Source organism: Paralichthys olivaceus, chromosome 4 (genome assembly GCF_024713975.1).
Source record: "Paralichthys olivaceus isolate ysfri-2021 chromosome 4, ASM2471397v2, whole genome shotgun sequence".
Lineage (NCBI taxonomy): Eukaryota > Metazoa > Chordata > Actinopteri > Pleuronectiformes > Paralichthyidae > Paralichthys > Paralichthys olivaceus.
The window spans coordinates 2272475-2290468 of NC_091096.1; the positions used below are offsets into that span (position 1 = coordinate 2272475).

Sequence of the window (17994 nt, forward strand, 5' to 3'; positions counted from 1 at the left end):
TCTTTCTTTTTTTTTTTTTTATCTGAGAATCCCTCAGACTGGTCGGTGGCGTTGTCGGCCGGTTGCTGAGCCATTTCTTCATCACCTATTAAAATCAAAAGCCCCCGTCGTTTGGAGAGGACCGCTGGGATCTTGGCTTTAATTAAATTACATTATTGTTAACGTCAGCTTTGCCGAGGCCGGCGATGTCGCGTGCACTTTGCCCTCCTCCTCCTCCTCCTCCTCCTCTATATGTCTGTCAAGAGGTGAGGAGGAGGAGGAGGAGGAGGAGGATCACACATACATGCAGTAATGTATTCTAATGCTCCCCTCCTCTCCTCCCATTGATTTGAATTTTTAAAGTGATGGAAGCTGGGAGTCATGTTATGCAGGGAATATGTTCACAGTGAATATTCAATTAGGCCGCTTGTATTTTGTATACATAAATGTAACGGTGTGACGGCGCCGGCTAATATGTAGTGAAGGGCCGTCGCATGAAGCTGCGTGTAATGTGATCCGCTCTGAAATGTTTGATAAGAGACGTACGTTATGAATAAACATGTAAATATGAACATACAGAACATACAACAGCAGCTGTTTGACCAACCATTGTTTTCCACTTTTCTCCTCCTCCTCCTCAACTCGAATATCTTGACTCCTGTTCCCAGGCAGGAACCGTTTTTAATGAATTTGATTTTTGATTTGTTTTGCTCAGAAAATAAACTAATTGGCCTGGAAGCCCCTGAAAGTCTCACCCTCTGAGCCCCTCGTCTCTATTATGAATAGCAGTGAAGTGTCACTGATGTGGTTCTGTTGGTTGGTTTGCAGGCCACACACACACACACACACACACACACACACACACACACACACACACACACACACACACACACACACGCCTCCCCCTCTCTTCTCTCTAAAGTCACTGAAACTCCGACAGGTCACTCACTTTTTAAACGCTGATATCTTCTTTAAAGAGCCGGCACGGTTTATTCAGATCGGTGATATACGTCTGATTTCAATATCACATCAGTAACTTGAACCTTTCTCAATATTGAGTTTGTTATAAACATCAAATTATCAGAACGATACGAAAAACAATACGAAGTCCACACTTTGATTATTTCATCCAACGAGAAGCCTCAAATGAAACACATATATAAAGGAAATATATACGTAGGATGTTGGAACCAGTGGAGGTTTGATTAAACCTATTTAGTAATGATCTAATTAAACTTCTGTTGCTCTGCCATCATGTTGGTTCAGTTTATTAGGTACAGCTATCATAGCCATGTAAATGCTCTTTTGTGCTGCGCGTCCGTTTCAAGTGATCATAAAATAAGATTTCTACAAACCATAAACCAGGCGGAGGAGGTTTTAAGTTTGCGTTTTTTAAGATTTCAGCTCGTCCGGCTGCTCTCAGGTCCTCGACGCTCCGGCGGCTTTGGAGCACAGAAGCTAAAAAAAAAAAACCTGCCGCTGACTCGCACCAGAGGATCAGACGAGCCGCACTGGTTCATACACTGGGAGCACGTGTGACTTAAGAACTGACAGGAGACCAGTAGAAGGACTCTGAGCGAGCTGCAGCTGATTTATGACGTTTCTGGTTTTGACCACAGAGTCGAAAAACTGTGATATCCACCCTGATGATGCTGAGATTCGACGCCGCTCCCTGTTTCTCTCCGGATCCAATTCTTCCGCCTCTGGTGACCATTTAAGTGAATTAGCGGATGTCGGCGTCACTGGCCCTGAAAGGGTCGCTCCTCGTCCAATTACTGGCTCCACCTCGTTAACTCCTTCAGCGCCGGGCCTCTGCCACTTCTTTAACGTGAGATTAATTACGCTAATGAGCTTAAGCACGAGCGCTTTCATCCCAAACTGTGGGCTCAACAGCAATTTAAAGACGTTTTAATTTGTATTTGACACTAATTAAAAAATCTTTTTTTTTTTTTTTTTTTTTTTACTGCTGCTTGTGTGAAGTGACCTCGGATGAGACGAGGAAAAGGACCTGAGACGTGGTTTTGTGTCGTCACAGACAGAGTGAATGAATCTAAACTGACTCTGACGTAAGAGAAGGAATCAGATGTACGAAAATAATTTATCGTGGCTGGAAGAAAACTCAGAATTTGACTTTTCTGATGTTAGAAATGCAGCTCACACATTTAAAATAGTTTTTTTATGCACTGATTTAAACAGGCGTCTTCTTTAAGGACGCTGCTGCACACGTTTTTCAGTCCAGGGGTTAAATTCATCGTATGATCTCCAGACTGGAGCCTGAGTGTCCCATGAATAAATCACATCACGTTTCATAATGAATTGATGGGAAAAGATGTAGATGTGATAATAGCTGGCAAAACTGCACGGCGGCTAATTGAAAACACTCCTGACGAGGTTCCAGATGTAGCTGTCGTTTCTCTCTCAGGTCCCAGCTCATGAAATTTCCACTTTTCTCCAGTTTGAGTCGAGTGTTTTTCGTGTCAGCGTCTCTCTCGTATACGCCAGCCCGACGATTCCCCCGCCTATTTTATCAATATGTCATTCATCATGATAATAGATGTATCCGGTGTTAATGGCGATAGTTTATAAAACAGCTTATTAACCTTAATGACAGTGTGATCTTTTACAATTGATAGGTTGTCTCACCTTCAATTACACTGAGTGATGATGATACAGATTTAATTGATGCCTAAGTGCTGGGATGGGGTTTTTTTTTTTCACGGCCGTCGTACAGCAGCTCATCAGACGAGCGTCTGTGGGTTTTTTCTTCTTATTGTTTGTTGTTTGTATTCTCGGGGGGGGGGGGGGGGGGGGGGTCTGTTATAGTGTAGAAATACTTTATGTTACGGTGGAAAACGTGAGACGAGGTCGTACAAATTCTGTTAAAGCTGCGTTTTGCTTCCAGAAAGAAAAAGGCGTCATATAGAAGTGTAGCAACAAAAAGAATCTGTGTTCCTGCGTCGTCCCCTCGCTCCTCTGCCGTCCGTCTGTCTGTGCGTCCGTGTCTCCGTTCAGTCGCAGTGTTCGGAGGCACAGATGCACATTCAGTCCTGTGTTCTCCGCAGTCTTAATAGTGTTAACCCGTCAGCTGTCCCCAAACTGAGGACACAAGCATCTCCAGTGTTTTCGCCGCTAAGCCGGATTTTCACTCTTTTCTCGCCGAGCGAGTCGCCAACACAATTCTCAGCTCTGTTCTGCTTTTCTTCCACTGAAAGTCCTCCTCCTCCTCCTCCTTCACGCTTCTCTGTGACAAAAACCTACATTAATTAAGAGAACGCAGATTTCAGAAATAAGGTTTTGATCAAAGAACTGAACGTAAATGAGGGAAACAGGAAGAGGCTTTGTTCAGGACCTTAAAGTTCAGGAGCAGCTACAGCTTCACAGACTCACCGCTCGTGAACCTGAAACTTTCAAATAATGTATTAATTTATTTCTTTCCTGCTTTTTATTGTTTTGCTCATTGAGTAAGTGTTTGAGCTGCTTGCGTCGATGATTTTAAACATTTTGATCGTACCTATGTTAAAAGATGATCATTAGTATGGGCTGACGATTCTGCCAGAAATTATATCACGATATAAAAACAATTTCACATCAGTCGATATCGTCAGTCGTCAAACTAAAAGTTGCATTATTAATTAATTTAAGTTTAAAGTGAAGGTTTATAACAATTTTCAACGTTTTATAAATCTGAGATAAATTAGTTTTCTGCTTCATCCATATATTGAACTTTATATATTGAATTCTTTTAAAGCTTCTGAGATTTAATTGTGATAATTACTGATATTGATGCTGATCACCAGGTCTTTGTTTAAATGTGTTTTCTTCTTTTGGATGTTTCCGTAATTAAAAATGTAATTTAACTTCACCCAAAATATTCCACCTTTACTTTCTCTCATCTGATCGACCGCACGTCAACTTCCACTCTCCTCCTCCTCCTCTTCCTCTCCCTGCTCCTGCCCTTCTCTCTCCTCCACTTTACATCCTCTCCTTTCTTCTTTCCCTCTCGCTCGGCCTTTGTCTGCCGCCTCGGTGTGTGACTTTGTCCTCCTCTGCGTCTTTCGCACTCCCTCTCCGTCTCCATCGCTCTCTGTCCGTTCACATCGGGACGAGGGGCGCTGGGTGCCCGTGACAGTGCGCCTAATTAAGACGTAAAACTGTGGGCAGCAGGTTTCTGAAGGTTACACTGTCTATACCGCAGGAAGTGATAAAGAATGGAGTCACTGATGACATGTGACGTTTTCACCGGGGATGATGCAAACCGCTGCTAATGAAGCCGGGGCGAGGGAGGAGAGAGCAGAGGGGACAGGGGGCCTCTGTGTGTGTGTGTGTGTGTGTCTGTGTGTGTGTGTGCGTGTGTGTGCGTTCGAGGCCTTTGGGATTTCAGGGCAGAGTATTTGAGTCAATTAGACAGATCGAGTGCGTGAGAGTTGCTGCCCTGCACCATCACCGATAAGTTGACCGATAAACCTCCTGCTCATATGTCATCGTCTCCGTCACTTCGGCTGGAAGACGATTCGATATCGACTCTTGTCGACTTTCAGGTGGAGTCACATCAGATTTGTCAGGATTCAGTTATTTCAGATCCACGATCCTGTGACGAGGTTTTTCTCTGAATCTTGTGGGATATTGTAAAAAATGATATATTGATATTTGAAAAAAAACAGAGTCCATCTTTAAAAATGTTAATTCTTTGAGACTTTTTTAAACTTTGTGTGAGATTGAAACAGTTTCCTGTATTTATTAGTGGAACAGTGGACGTGTACATGTCATCCATCGAAGATGAGTATATTTTATGTTAAAATGCTTAAAATAAAGAAAGTAAGACAGAGTATCATGACATCTGTTCATTACTTGAGTCATGGAACTAATGAAACAGTTATAAACATTTTCTTGTGGATTTTTGCAGAAATTAAACAATTTTCTGACGTGAGTTAATATAAATATCAAGAATATGTGTTAAAGTCCCGACAAAAGCAGTGAATTTATGTCTGTGTCGCTTCTGAAACTCAGGTACTGACGCCACGATTAACACATTTTTATTTAACGTTGACCCTTTTTTAAGATTTCTTTGGGCTTGGTCGGAATTGAACCTGAGGCCTTTAACCCAAACACAAATTGTGATATTGATTTTAAATTCTATTCGTCCCTGTGTTGTTAGAACGGTCGTATGTAAAGATACTGAAGCTGGAATCACAGTTTCTTCTCTGTCAGAACAGAAAGAGACTTGAGAGTAAAAACCTTGTTGTCAAAGATTCTTTGGATTTAGTTCCCACCTGTTGTCATTCTGTGTTCCCTTTGTTTTTGAGTGCATCTCTCTTAATTATTAATTGATGCACAAACACGTTTTGTCTTCACCCGTCGAGGGAAAACCACAAACTTAAAAATCATTACTGTCTCAACGAGATAAAGATGAAATGAGGCTGCATCCAAACACATTCCCATCCCAGACGCTGCATCTGTGTCACGTTCCATCGTCCTCTCTGCGGGGTCTCGTCGGCTGGCGTGCGATCAAGGCCGACGCATCCGCAGCGAACGTATGAAACCTGTTTGCTGTAAAATATAAAAGCCGAAGCGCGAGTCAAGCTTCGTCTGGCTCCGGCGACGTGAAAGAGAAACTGAACTGAAAAGCTAATGCATAAAACATGGTGGCTGGCGTTTTCCCTTCAGTCGAAGTGACGTCGACACGCTGAATAAAAAAAACATGCAACGGGAGAGCGATGAAGACGCGTGACTCCCCACCCCCCCAAAAAACTTGCAAACTTGCAAAGACACGCTCTCGGCCGGTCGCTGCGGCATCATATGTGCGTCCTCCTGGTGAAATATCCTCGGGGAGACTCGCAGTATCTGCGCGCAGTAATAAATGACATGGCCACCAACCTCGCCATTAGGGAACCAGCAGCGATATTAGCCTTTTTAATGCCTTGTAATAGAAAACGGAGCCGCTCCACACTGTTGAATAATTACACTCAGTGCCGAGTGTTTGAGATGAGGCCTCGGGCGACTGTGAATGTCTGTGGTCTCCAACATATGCAAATAAATTAAGATAATGCAGGCCGCTCTCAGATTTACGCTGACGGCGGCAGCAGAAGTTGAGGCGAGTGTTGACCCGACGCCGAGTCTGAAAACCTGCTTAATTAAACAGTGCAATCAGTGTAACGGCAGAATCCAGAGCAGAGAGCGTCAGACTGATGGAGCAACAGGCCGATACCACTCCTGATAATCTGTCGGCAGATGTTTCCGTATCGTCTGATGTGTTAATTGACCTTTTTCACAACATCCCGATGCAGCTACGCTCCTTCATCCATCAAACTGATTCATCTATCGATTTCTTTGTGTTCTGAATTAATAATCGATGATTTTAAATATCAGAGAAGAAATAAAAAACGTAAATCCGAATTTCAGAAATTCTTAAACCCGCGGATTTTAAAGAGATTCTGACTTTTAACGGATCAGTTTCACCGTTGTTGGAATCTCTTCCTCGTGTCTCGTCTACCTGCAACTATCGCCCACGCTGCCCCCCACAGGATTTGTGGTTGCGCTGCTGTTTCGTTTGTATCTGCACCTCGAAGAAGACGAACAAGTCTTTGCTGGAAGTTTTTTGCGAGAAAGAGAAGAAATTTCACTTATTCTATAGTATGTGCCAATCACAGTAACATGTACTGTGTGTTACTCAAACACGCATGTGCGCTAACGCCTCCAGAGGACGTAATCTGCCCGTGGCATCGTGTGTGTCTGTGGATTCCACTGAGAGAAAAATCAAATCAGACGTGTTGGAAAGTGAGAACAGACTCATTTGCATATATTCGAAAAAAAACCAGGAAAGTCACGGTGTGAAGGGCTCCGTCACCTGGGGAATCAAACGGTGGCGCGTGTGATGTTTTTGCGTTGACGCTGATCTGGACGAAATCCAGGTTTGAATGTTGACGGACAAGGAAGTAGTAATTCTTCCCCTGCGGCCGTCCAGGATCAGCCTGAGTGGCACATGAAGAAGCTCTTGACGCTTCGTTTCTCTTCACAACATAAGAGGAACGTAAACACTGTCCGTTGTATTAGTCGAGGAGGAGACGGAGGAGAAACGATGTCAGCGGACATGTGGTGCGGTTTTCTACCCACCGCTCTCTAAGCTGGTAAATCTCGCCCCTCAAACTCCGACGCGGCGCCGCAGCCGATCCTCGCCTCGCCTCACTTCACTGGTGTGAGCGTCTGAGCCCAATGTGAACTCTAGCCCAAATGTGACACACTGGCTCTGGCCATATGCAAGCTTTTCACCCCTCCTCCCGCCGCTCGTACTGGTGGTGTTAGTACACGAGTCATGACTGTTGGCTGCGGAAACGTTCTGACTCACATAACCCCTCACAAAAGATCCGGGGCCAAGCTCCTCCAGACCGGGCCAGGCCGTTCTCTGCATAAGACTCTTAATTGATTTGATAGACTCGTGCACTGTTTTCGCACCCCCTCTCCAAACAAACAGTCCGCCAAGGATTTGTCTCCGTTGAGACAAAGACGCAAGGGCCCGTCATCGTCTGCAAAGGAATCGCCGCTCTGCCAAACAAATCAAGGTCCCCCCCCCCAGAGTCGTGTTTGTTGTCACAGTCGAGAATGTTGACCAGCGTCGGTGCAGCTGACGAGGGCGGCGACCATTTAAAAAGAAGCAGATGCACCACAGAGGCTCACAGCAGTTGTTTTCATCTGGACTGATTTAGGTGTCGCACACTCCGAGACCTCTGCTACGCGTGGCGCCATTTTGTGTCAGAGCTTGAACAGTGAGCGGGAGGGAAGATCTCAAAAAACACTCAGATTAGTGAACCCAGAAAAGTAGAGTCCATTTTGCTTACATGAAAAACCTGCTGATCTTGTTATCGACTTCACCGACATGTGGGTCGTTCAGAGCCCACGGAGGTGCGATGAGAACAAGAGGTTTAAAGATATCCCACTTCCTCTTAATGTGCATTGAAAACAATAATAACGTCATTTAATCTCAGTCTTCTGAGTCCTGACGTGCACGTGCAGTCTCCTGGATGTTTCCTGCAACTGAGCACGAGATAATTCATCCCCCGAAATAAAACCTGCAGCTTCACTTCACCTGAAAACTCATAAAACCTGAATTTTACAGTTTTCCAGCATCAGGACGCCGCCGCAGTAAAAAAAAAAAATCTCCTGATTAAAAAATCTGTTTCTAGTTTGTCTCCTGTGTAAATTTATCACGTTACTCTGATTGTTATTCGTGTTTGCAGCCTTAGCGCAGCTGTGTGAGGTTTCATACATGCATGTTGGGTAAATAGCCTGCAGTTGGTCCACCCAGTGTGTGTTAGTGCTCATGTCTTCCACGCTCAGGTCACATTAGCCCAGTTCTCACAGTTTGTACCCCATGTGGAAAAAAACGAGACACATAAACACCTCCCTGTCGTCAGCGTAGCTTCAGGCTCCTTCACGCTGTTATATTTCCAGCATCGCTGGCCGATGATCACATTATTTACTGCTTGTATTAACATGCGGCTTGATAAGCATATTTTCCTCAGTAGAGCTAACAAGATGCTTTATCACCGAGCTCGTCCACCCGCTGTAGCAGGACGCCGCCGCCGCTCGCCCGCCCGCATTTCCACCCCGTTAGTTTACAGCCTCGTAAATAACAACTTTTTCTCCCGCTGAGATTTAAAGCTGAGAGTTTCTGCTGTAAAGTCAAATTCAACTTTGAACATGAAGACAGATTTTGGTCGTGAATTATGAGCCGTGAAGCTTTGGTGCAAATCAACTGTGCGCTCTGCTAAATAAGCAGAACACCTTCGGAACGTATACAGCAACAACACAGAGTTAACAGTTAATAAACAAAAGATAAAATATATGCTCTTTTTTTTTTTGCCTCTAAAAAAAGAATATATGACATTTTTAAAATGATGTAAATCTGTTTTGTGGGTTAAAATCACAAGAGTTAAAGAATCATTTTTTATCACTAGTATGAAAAAACAGTTGAGTAGATGCAAACATTTCACAGCTCCTGAAATCTTATTTCAATTTATATAAGAACAGATTTATTGTAGAATAAGAGTAAACAGGTTCTTTCACAATTATTTTTTGTCAAAATAATAAATCAGAAAAAACCTAAAATGACACAGAATTAAATGCTAAAATATCTGAGAATGAAAATGTGCGTTTGAAATTAAACTTTTCTGTCCGTCAGAGTCGAACGCTAACAAGCAGCTACAGATGTTCATGTGCTGACCAGAATAAAATGACACCAAATTGTCAGAGAAGCTAATAATAAGTAATTCATCGAGCCACAACACAATTATCTCCGTTGTGATTAGGCAGCGTGCCATTAATTCTTTTCTTTGACTTTTTCTGTCTGTAATTGTCGTTAATTATGTCAACTGCAGGAAGACGTCGCGTGTTTTTTTTTTTTTGTGGCGGATTCACGTCGACACATCATTAGCCGCAAATCTGCATCTTTAATCAGTTGATCGACTCTCAGCAGAGAAACGAGGGCTGTGATCTCTCTCTGGATTATCACGTCTGAAGGTTCAATGATTCAATAATTACACAAATATGAGATGTTGAATTTTAAGTTAATGGATATTAAGAATATTTGTTGGAAAATAAATTCAGGTGACCAATTAATTTCTTTTTTTTAATTTAACGTCACACACACGAGGGACATTTTTAAAAAGACACATTCAAACCGTCATGAATACAAATTAAAAGCACATATCTGCAGATGATTTAATTGTCGTACAATTAAACGAGATTAACGTCCATATCTTCTACCTGAAGGTGCAAACTTTGTTTTATTCAGAATAAACAGAAACACATATTTAATATCTTTCTTCTGCGCCTTTATTTAATATTTTTCTTCGCTCCAGATTCAGTCGAGGTCAGTGTCGACCCAGACCGGCCTTCCCCTCTCACCTCTCAGCCGGGCGCCACGCCAAAACCATTTCCTCCTGCATTAGCCTCATCAGGGACTTTAATGCGTGCCACCCTGTAGGAGAGGAGCCGCCCTGGCACGTGCACAACACACACACACACACACACACACACAGACACACACACCACCTCGTCTTGACAGCTCACTCCAATTACTGGCCCTCGCTGTCGCATGGCCTGCATCTCCGCTCAGAGCAGATCGCATGTGACCCCGTCCAGCATGCCGCCGGTGGAGGGGGAAGTGGGGGAACCATGCAGGGAGCAGGAGCAGTAACACACACACACACACACACACACACACATTTACACACACTGAAGGGACACTTTCCAAAAATCGAGGCCAATCAAAGAGTTCCATTCCAAAATGAGATCTTCGGCACTTGAGAATTTATCTGCTCGCTCACACAAAAACACGACTGGCATCAAAGTAAAGCACATTGCTGCTAATGAGTCGCACTAAGACCTTTATTTACAAAAAGGTTTGTGAAGATTGAATCGTCTGTTTTTAAAATATTGACAGATTAAAATTCAAGGCAACAAAGTTTGGCCCAGATGGATTTTAAACATATTTATCTCTGGTTAGAAACAGTTTTTACCTTCAACTCCAGACGAAGAACACAGAGAGAATATTCCATCGGTGGATCTAGTTTCATGAAGAATCACAGTTTTGTCACAGTAGATCTTTGATTTCGTCCTGAAACACAAAAAATGAGAACCAACTGTAAAAGCAAGTGTCTTCATATCGACCCAACACAGCTTTTCTGCTCTTTGCAGTATTTGAACGACCCAGGAGAAGATATCGTGAATTAAAGATTTATATTCATTCGTGTTTGGGTCTCGTTCGGTCACATTGGCCGGACCACTTGATTTTTTTGAATCCTGCATGTTCCTGTTATTGTGGAGAACTTAGAGCTCAGCTCAGGTTTGGACACGATGCCTGTTGGTTTGCGGCCTGAGCAAAATGATGGCTGATACTATTTCATATTTCCAGAAATTTGTGTGTGTGTGTGAGATTTACTGTTAATCAAATTTAGAATCCTCAAGTACAGATCTATAATCCACACTCACTGCGTGTGGATTTAGTTTCTGTCTTTCTCTTGTGCAGGAGGAAGTGATGAAGAAATCTACGTCTTTATTTACCGGGAGGTTTTAAATCGTTTCTCTAAGTTTCCTGTTTTCAAATCCTCACCAGCTTCGTGGATGCTGCTTTTTCAGATTTCACTCATCGGTGGTGTTTTGCACTTTTAAGCATCTAAAAGGAAAAATAGACCCTGAGGTGTGAGCGTCAGCGAGGTTCGCTCCTTTTAGCGTAAAACAGAGAAACAAACTGTGCACGTGCTCGAATCGACATGAGATGCTTGTTGATGGGGCCGTGACCCGGAGACATGAAGTGAGCTTATGTTTTTAGTGCAGCTCTGAGTGTTCGTGGCGTCTCTCCTGGCCTCTCTGCGAGGACGGCTGTGGCGATGACACATAATTTAAAAGTACAGATGAGCCCACTGGCTTCTTGTGGACGCTGATACTCGGTGGCACCCAGAGGAAAAATTAACAAATGGGCCCCTCCCCTCTTTTATTTTTTTTAAGTTTGGAGTCCACGTTCAGAAGGTTTGCACATGTTATCTGAGCGTGTTGTGCTGCAGATCTGAGCTTTTGGGACACGGAACAGCTGCGTGTCTGCGTGTCCACTGCAGAACTGGCTTCTGTTTTTTTTTGTTTTCTGAAAAACTCGGGTGTTGCTGCAGTTTAAATTCTCGTCTTTTCACGTGAAGGTACGTCGCAAAATGTTTTTTCGTATATTTCCCGTTGCCATCTAGCACCTGAGAAACTTTTTTCCATTCAACTCTCCGGTTCCAATCTGCCCACCTAAGTGCTCTTGCGCTCGCCGCTTACATTTTTAGAAAACACACAGACGGTCGGGAAAAGGCTGAAACTCAAGGTGTCGCGACCCTGTTCACGTATTCAAACTTTTATCAAAAGAACACGGAGCTCCAAACAGGTTTTCATTGGCTGCGACCGACGAGCTCTTCCTACAAGCATCTGTTTAGCGCTACCAGCTACAGAGACCGGAGTGTTTTTTGTGAATGCGCTGCACAACAAATGTTAAAATCTGAAGCATGTGGGCCCTCACGTGGGAAATGGAGGGAGAGAGTCTATCGCTTCGGGGGGGTCATGAAACAGACTATCAGCTGGTTTACACCTTCTACACGAGTATCATTGTACCAGGAGAAGGTGCAGTCTATAAACTGGCTCTTCCTATCGCAGACTCGGAGGAGGCCTGTCTAAGTGGCTTCAACACATATCGGCCTAAGAACAATCTCTCCTCTGTCTGATCCTCCTGGCACCGCTCCACGCCGATCCTCCCACCAGCTCCCTCTCTTATGATTATTTCATCATTTTAAATTCTTTATGCCGCATCGCTGTGGCAGCGGCCCCGCTAGAGCAGAGTGGCGCGTTGGCCATACAGTACATTCACACTACAGTTATTTGGACGGCGCTCCGGTGTGGCTCTGTCCCGGTCCCTCGGTTGGATTCTGCGCGTCCATTAGTGCCATCTGTGCCTTCCTGCACCGTCTGTGAGGGCCCTGTCGACGCCAAAACGATTGGCATTTCCCTGGAACAACCAGAGGGACGGTGCCCAGAGCTTTTAGCTGCCAATGATGTGCGCTTACTCTTGACAAAAACCAGAGAGGGCGGGGTGGTTGAGTTGAGAGGCTTGGTGGGGCGGCGAGCAGGAGGCCCAGACAGGAAACAGCTGCACCTACAGTACAGTGTGGCGTCCATGTTCAGGCAAGGCAGCAGTGTTCCCTGCAGCCGCAGCCGCAGATTCAGAGTCTGAAGCCGCTTGGTGCTTTTCATCTGAGACGTTCAGCTGCAGCGTGTTGACCAGGCTGCAGGAACAAACACATATAGGCTGACAAAAGCTTGAGGAATTAAGCCCAACGCTCCATCCAGACTACAAACGCCTCACTGTTGCTACATTTACGCCTTCCCGCCCACGCTTCTGCCCCTAAAACTGAGGAGCTTGAAAACGTAAAACGCTTGTTTTCAGTCACAGCTCCGACTCGTTGTCGCTGATTATACTTGTCACCATTGTTGTGGTCTTAAGATTTTCCTGCAGTTTTCAAAGAGCGCACAAGTGAATGAGATGCTGAACGTTTGGTGTTTTTAGAGAGAAAATGGCGACAGAGAGGAAGACGAGCTTATTCACCTGGGGGCAGAACATGGGACAGCTCATGGTTGTGTATCCATGTTCACTCAGACCAGTGGTTTGATCAGTCAGGTTGGAAGAAGCCTCTTTGACGAGAGCTGAAATATACAACAATGTGTCCTTGATTCGATAAAGAAATGGTTTCCCTCATTTAAAAGGAAGAACTTGCCAGTTTGAATCCGACCTTCACAGACGAGCAGATTATGAAATGTGTAGAAATCACGTATCATGGCTCTGATGTCCTCATGTCCACATGTCCACGAGGGTCAAAGTTGTAAATGTCACTCGGCCGTTGCCTTGTTCATATGTAAATATGAAGGTATTTATATCCTGAATATTTAGTACACATAGAACCAGTGGTAGTGCCTCAGCAGCAGCCGCTGGTCGGAGGTATTATGTTTTTGGGGTTGCCCGTCCTTATGATTGTTATGAACACGACACCTCAAGAACGCCTGGATGGAATTTTGGCAAATTTTGTACAAACATTCTGTTGAACTAATGAAGGATCCGATCAGATTTTGGAAATCAAACGTCAATGTGACCTCACGAAACTCTTTTTTTTCCCCTTGTGAACACATTATTTTAAGAGAAATCTTTCAAATTTCAATGTTCACTTAGACTCACCGATTAACTGATTAGATTCCAAACAGCTTTATGAGATTAGTCAAAGGTCACAGTGACCTCAAGATAATCTAGAAAAGCAATATGGAGATTAAAACTTTACTGGTTGGTGGCAGCACAAAACCAAAGGGGGAGAATTCTCGACTAATTTGTAATAGGAGATAGATTTCAGCTCACATACGTCGCGTTCAAGGATTTAACTTCACGGCATCGTAAGGAGTAACTGTTTTTTATTTATTAACGTCGTCCTCCCATGTACCTTATGTGCCTGTAGAATCTTTATTCATCTCTTTACAATGAGAAGAAATGCCCGAGTTGTCAGCAAGCATCATGTATTTGGCCGAGTCTCAGGTGGCTCTGATTTCCCAGCAGGCCAGATGGCTGCGCTGTGTGGGCAGTGTGTGTCTATGTGTGTGTGTGTGTGTGTGTGTGTCTGTGTGTGTGAGGTGCTGTGAGAAGAGGGCCAGCAGCCTCGTGGAGGGAGGATTGCTCACACTCTGGCGTCCTCCTCTGTCCCCGTGCAGCTGTGCTTCGTCCGTCCAACTTGAACTTTTAATTTGTTCAATATGTGGCAGAGGACGGAGTAAAACAGAACACATGTCTGGAGGCCGAGGTTTCACAGGCAGGGGCTCGACGGACGACGGTGACACTGTGTGGAGATTTTGTCCAAAGAGGACGACTGTGGATCTGATAAAGGAACAGTTCACACATTTTTTTCGTCAAAGATTTCAAACACTTAGAGGCAGTTTGGTGAATTGCATCAACGTGGCTTTTAAACTGAGGTTTGCTGAGAACGCTCAGGGTCGTGGTTCGGGTCGTTCATCCAGACGTGTGTCACAAACTCTGGACTCACGAAACATTTCATAACAGAACTATTGAGAGCGATCGACCGTAAGAAGAGGTTGTGACTGATCCGTTCAACTTGACTTGATTCAGTAAAAGTATTTGTAAGTATTGTGAAGTTTGCCACTCGTCAGTGGTGATGGGACTTCACGGTCAGGTTCATCACTTTTCCGGGTCCCCTGGAAACATTTCTGTCTTCACTCTCTGCAGCGTGTTTCTGGATTTGCATGAGTTGTGACTGTTTGTCGTCAAATTGACGAAGCACTTTTCTTACTTTGTGATTTTTTTATTTGCGTGTGTTTTCTATCAGTAGTGCGCTGCGCTCTCTCGACCACCGCAGAACGAGGTCTGAGACACGTCCGACAGTTTCGATGCCCTCCCTGGTTCAAGTCGACATTATTTTACCAAAACAACAGACAAGTGTTGGAATAATGTTGCAGTCGTCCTGTTGCTGTTGGATTAACTAAACCCTGGATTAACTCAGATACTGTATAGCTGCAAAGCTCTAATGTGGGAGAAAAAAAAAAAGTCTCTGTTCTGGTGATAAAATCTTTCAAAGCCTGAAGCTTATCACTGCAAAATAAGCATCTTGCAACTGGATTACAACTCCCAAGCAAGAAAGTGTTTTTGCACTTCAGTCCAGATGGGAGATTTGTTCTGAAACCTAAATGGAAGCTTCTTTCAGGCTTCTTTTCTTTTTATTGATTTTGCAAATGTGACAAACTAATCGATTAATACGACAAGCCAGTGCAAATATTTGGAAGGAAGCTGATTCCTGATCAGCTGTGTTTATCTTCTGTTATTTGTCTCCATGATATTGTCGTGGGGACACTTGTTCTGAGTCGACGTCATCGAGAGACAAACGCTTAATTTGATAGATGAGCGAAGGAAAAGCCAGAGAAACGTACGAGTGAAAGTTCCAGGGTTTGACTCGAGGACCGGATCAGATGCAGCACCTGCTCTCAAAATATGACTCGTGTTCACTTTACGGCTTTTTGTGGAAGGTTGAGTTTTGGGACAAAGGAAGAATCCGTAAAATTGACTTACTTTTTCACTTTGCATTGCAAGAGAAGTATTTTTTTTAAATGTATTTCTCAGGAAACGATGCAGAGATAAATAGATGAGTTCAGAGCGCTCATCTCTATGAACAGCTGCAGATCCAGATAAAGATCTGGATGTACCCGATCTGTTCCCGACCTCGCCACCGCAGCGAGGGTCAGCTGACATGAGCTCGACCCGAGATACTGAGAGATATTAACACACGACGCCACAGGATGAGTTCAGAAGCTTCAGTTTACGCTGAATTTTGTCTGAAAATGAACCAGTGAATCAAAACTTTGTTGGTTTCATATTTTGTGATATTTTATAGATTAAATATGAATTCTGATAAAAAACAGACAAATACATTTTAAATCAGTCGTTCTGAGATTCTCGGCTGGATCTCGTGTTTTGGTGCTTTGGTGTCCCTGTTCAGTATATTTCCATTTATTTCACCATAATGTCACTGGAGCGTCAGCAATGAACATTATTAATCTCAGTCCTCATTTGGAAGTTGATGCCTCTCGCCCTGACCCCCTCCTCTTGTCTCTTCACCTCTCCGTCTCACCACCTGACTCATCCACCCGTCTATCTGCAGTCACGCTCCCGTCTGTCTGATGAGATTTCACTGACATTCCGTGCTGACATATCCAGACTATTGTTCTGCCGCTCCGGGTGGCACAGGTGGGCCCCCGTCTCTCCAACATGGCCCAGTTACAAGGCGGCGCTCGCTGCCAAGTCGGGCCCCGCTCATCCGGGAACCGAGGAGCTGGAATGGGTTTGACCGTATTGTGCCGCACCTGCTTCGCCCTCGCTCCAGATCCCCCTTGCTTTGCCTTCCCATCCTGCCGCTGCAGAGAGCGCCCCCCCTCCCCCCTCCTTCGCCGAGCCCCCCTCGCCGTAAAACCAGCGAAATCCACTGAACTTAGCCGCTCTGATGGCCGCGGCCAAAACAGCATCTGATGTGCCTTATTTGTTGACTGTGTGAGATTAGCTGCAGAGGGTACACGTTGAGGGGCTTACCATGCAGAGATGGAGCGAAGCCCCCGCCCCTCCACCAAACACCCAGCGGTCCTGCCAAATAATGAGGAATGGAAGATTCTCCAGCTTGTCTAAAGCCCTCGTCACAGTCGGTCCATGCACGCTTCTGCTCCCGAGCCAGACTGTAGTGCCGATACTGTACGATGAGGAACTGGCAGGTCTGCGTTGAGCAGGCGGCCGACGAACCGGCGCCTCGTGGTCATTTCTGTCGGTGAAGCCTCCGCGAGGAAGCTGCCACCTGGACGGGGCGCGGCCTTGCATGTGCAAGAATGTGCCTGCACGGTTTTCAGCTTCTCCAGGAAGATTTTCCCAGGAGAGAAAAAAAAGCTGCAGAGTTTGTTAATATTGATGTTATTTTCCAAAACTTCTCCCCTGAACATCGAGTAAAAAACCTCTGAGTCACCATGACGACTGAATACCTGGAGCTGAACATGACGTCACCTGTTGGCAAAAGGTTCTGGACTCACTGAGACGTTTTCTTAAAATATAGTTTGTGCTGTAACAGCGGGGGGAGGGGGGGGTTGTAGCGTGAGATGCTGGACAGAAAAGGTCAGAAAAGTCTGTGTTTGCACGGTTACTATGACGATCAACTTAGTGTAGATGCTCACACTCGTCCGGAAACAGTGAACCCTCGGAGATCGGGCCTGGAAAGTGACGGTTGATGGAAGAGAAAAGAACCAGAGCACGTTCACGTCCTGAGAGAAACCAGACGACTGAGAGAACTCAGGCTCAGAAACGTGTTCTTAATTTTCCTCTTTACTCTTGTTTCACTCTCGACACAGTGAAGGCCACTTATTGTGATCACGTCTCTCCAAGAGAGTTGAATTCACAAAAGCATTTTTTTTTTTTAATATAAAGTCATATTTGTCAGATTTAAAGATAAAAGTAAAAAGGCGTCAGTCTCACAGTGAGAGAGAGAATTCTCTAATCTAACATCTTCTTCAGATTAGAGAATTATTGCGAACAGCATTTGTGTCTGAAGAGTCGCTGTAACTCCCCCTGAATTTATTTCAGTTTCACTTTTCACTGAATAATTTCAAACGACGCAACATGACGTGTCTTCTTCTTTTCTTTGGTTCTGGCCACTTCTCTGTTTGAAGTGTGGTCACACACACACTCGTGCAACACAGCAGAAGTTGGGGTTTGTGTCTTCGTGGCCGCGTGGTCAAGTTTTCTTCAACCTTCACAGAGCCTCAGAAATCAACACCCGGAAGTTTCTGTCATCTGTTTTGGAATTTGAAGGACGTTGAAAACCACTTGATCGTCCTGGTGAGAGCAGAGACACTGTCGCACAACCACAGCTGTGAGACGCACAAAGAAAGATTCCGCTCCCCTTCATTGTTTGG

The 17994-nt window shown here is 44.6% G+C and overlaps 1 protein-coding gene across 2 annotated transcripts in view; it reads left to right on the forward strand.

The window, feature by feature from the left end:
* The window catches only part of antxr2a (ANTXR cell adhesion molecule 2a), a 58764-nt gene that overhangs the window by 37616 nt on the left and 3154 nt on the right, over nt 1-17994 (forward strand). The gene's annotated exons all lie outside the window — the stretch shown is intronic.